The sequence below is a fragment of the Babylonia areolata genome, chromosome 5 (genome assembly GCF_041734735.1).
Source record: "Babylonia areolata isolate BAREFJ2019XMU chromosome 5, ASM4173473v1, whole genome shotgun sequence".
Lineage (NCBI taxonomy): Eukaryota > Metazoa > Mollusca > Gastropoda > Neogastropoda > Buccinidae > Babylonia > Babylonia areolata.
The window spans coordinates 13221798-13224667 of NC_134880.1; the positions used below are offsets into that span (position 1 = coordinate 13221798).

The window sequence follows — 2870 nt, forward strand, 5'->3', positions numbered from 1 at the left end:
ATCACGGTGACGGCGCCTGGTGGGTAAAGGGTGGAGATTTTTACGATCTCCCAGGTCAACATTTGTGCAGACCTGCTAGTGCCTGAACCCCCTTCGTGTGTATATGCAAGCAGAAGATCAAATACGCACGTTAAAGATCCTGTAATCCATGTCAGCGTTCGGCAGGTTATGGAAACAAGAACATACCCAGCATGCACACCCCCGAAAACGGAGTGTGGTTGCCTACATGGCGGGTTAAAAACGGTCATACACGTAAAAGCCCACTTGTGTGCATACGAGTGAACGCAGAAGAAGAAGAAGAAAATCTATCTCTCCGATTAGAAGTCAAGCTGTGCACATTACCTGTGGGCAACTTTCGTTCACAGTCCACTGGTGTTCCCTTTCTGTTCCCCAGGACCTGTTCTCGGACCTCTATTTTGTGTATTGTGTACAGCCGGTGCTTCTGTATCTCACAGGCGTTTGATTCACAGTCACGCGTTGTCAAATCCCCGAGATGTGTGTGTGATGACACTCAGCTACATTAATGTCCACACGTGTGTTATATTTCCGAAATAAATACTTCGTTGATACAAATAAACTTACATGCCAAACCTTAAATCCTTCCACTACAAACAACGTGTTGTTATGTAAAGGGTTAGTAGAGAGAGAAAGAGAGAGAGGGGGGAACAAAGAGAGAGAGGGGGGGGAACAAAGAGAGAGAGAGAGGGGGGGGGGACCTGAAAAGGAGGGATGAAGGACGCCAACAACAGTGACAAGGATGACAGTCAAGCACTGACGTGATTTTTTTTTTTTTTTTTTCTTATCCAATCTTCGCCCTCTTCAAGGAGAAAAGAATACGTGGCACAAATTAATCGTGTCGCTTTTTAGTAGTAACCCCCTTAACCCCCCCCCCCCCCCCCCCCCCCCCCCCCCGCCTACCCCCCGTCTCTCTCTCTCTCTCTCTCTCTCTCTCTCTCTATCTATCTATCTATCTGTCTGTCTCACGCATATTATTCACAGCCCAAACGACCTCTATGCCATGACTTGGAATAGTCAGTTACTCAATATAATAAGTTATTTTGTTTTTTTAAGTCAAGTGCAACGGTTATGAATCATAGCGACTGCACAATCATTGTAATAGTGTCATTAGGCACACATCAATGAAAAGATCAATGAAAAGGACAACAACAAAACCATCATCATTTACCAGTCGATTTTTTTTTTCAATGAACGATTAGTAACTTGCTTGACTGAATCACTCAGTAATTCATTTGTGCCATTTGGGCTTTTTAAAAGTTTTTTTTTAAACTGTTGCGAAAAATAAGTACATTCACTCGATTTTTTTTTTTAAGGAGAAAACATGAGAAACAGACATGGTTGTCAAATCAAACAGTCTCAACAACAGAATCAAAATCGAAATTTCAAGACAATGAACACACACTGCAGCAGCAGAATCATGAATCAAGAAGAATATTTAATCCTTTGACCACTGTTGGACCACTGAGGATATACATTAACATCGTACACCAATACAAACAGCAATTAAAACACAAGAGGTTGGCAATATGTAAAAAAAAAAAAAAAATTAACCCACTGTTTGGCCATTGAGGAAATAAAGTAACATCAAACACAAAAATAAAAAGCAATTAAAACACGAAGTTGGTAATTAAAAGAATAAAAAAATAAATAAATAACAATCACATCTTGTAATTTGTCTCTATTTTGATAAATTACTCCACTTTCAAACATAATTAATTTCATCCTTCATCCTTGTTTTGAATTACTTGCAAAAATTGAAAACTGAGATCGGATTCCTGAAGCATCTTCGGAATGAAATCATTTCAAAGTTCTGCAAATTTCGGGCATTCCAAAATCAAATGAAATTAATCTCCAATCATACCAATAACAGTTAGTTCTTATCCACTTACGACATGAACACACACACACACACACACACACACACAAACAAACAAACACACACACACACATGCACGCGCAGCAATAATGAAACAATTCTTTTTCAATGTTGTCATATATATATACAGTTTGTTTGCATTATTTCAGAGCAGATATAACTTTGTTTGTCACGTGTTTAAGCGTTCTACTTCAGTTAGCAATGATCGCAAGGTACAAGGTAATCTTAGCCGTCGCCATCGTCATCATTTCTGCACATTATCCTTAACACTGTCTTGCTTCATTTTCATAATACATAATTCGTGTTACATGAAACTTTAACTTAAACAGTTGTCATTTGCTTATCTATTTTCATTCAGTTTACACGAATATATGTGCGTGTGTGTGTGTGTGGGGGGGGGGGGGGTGTGGAGGGTGTCTGTGTGTCTGTGTGTGTAAGTGTGTCTGTGTATGTGTGTCTCTGTGTGTCTGTGTACAAGATGGTGTTTTCTTCTCCATTTTCTTGCATCGTTAAACACTGGCTGAATATCAGTACAGAACAGTACAGTACAGTGTCTCCGATATTCCCTACATTTTGTCTCCGCTAGAATGTTGAGGCAGCAGTCAGGGGGTGAATCCCTGTGTGCCCCAGACTGCAGGCACTGTGGATGAGAACTACGTACATTCAATTATAATAATAATAATGACAGTATGTAAATAGCGCTGAATTTTGTGCAGAGACAAATCTCTGCGCTTTCACACCACTGAGTCATTTACACTACGTTTTATGTCATGGTTTTACACAAAGCTAGGGTAGGGTTTCAGGGCTTGATCAGTCAGCGCACTGGGTTTTATGCGGAGGCTAGGCATCTGCCCCCGCCTCAGTTTTCTTTTTTTTTCAACAGCATTTAGTGTGTCGTCAGTGTACATCGATCAGTCCGAGCACTTGACACTTCCTTGGAACTGAAACCGTCCTGCAGGCACAGTGGTGGCGCCCT

General features: G+C 40.6%; 1 protein-coding gene across 3 annotated transcripts in view; it reads right to left on the reverse strand.

Moving 5' to 3' along the window:
* Positions 1–1457: 1457 nt before the first annotated feature.
* Positions 1458–2870, reverse strand: part of LOC143281945 (uncharacterized) — an 11077-nt gene continuing 9664 nt past the window's right edge. For all 3 annotated transcript variants that reach the window (XM_076587257.1, XM_076587255.1, XM_076587256.1), the window contains exon 5: positions 1458–2870. This exon is cut by the window's right edge and continues 1463 nt beyond it. The gene's annotated coding sequence lies outside the window, so the exon portion shown is untranslated.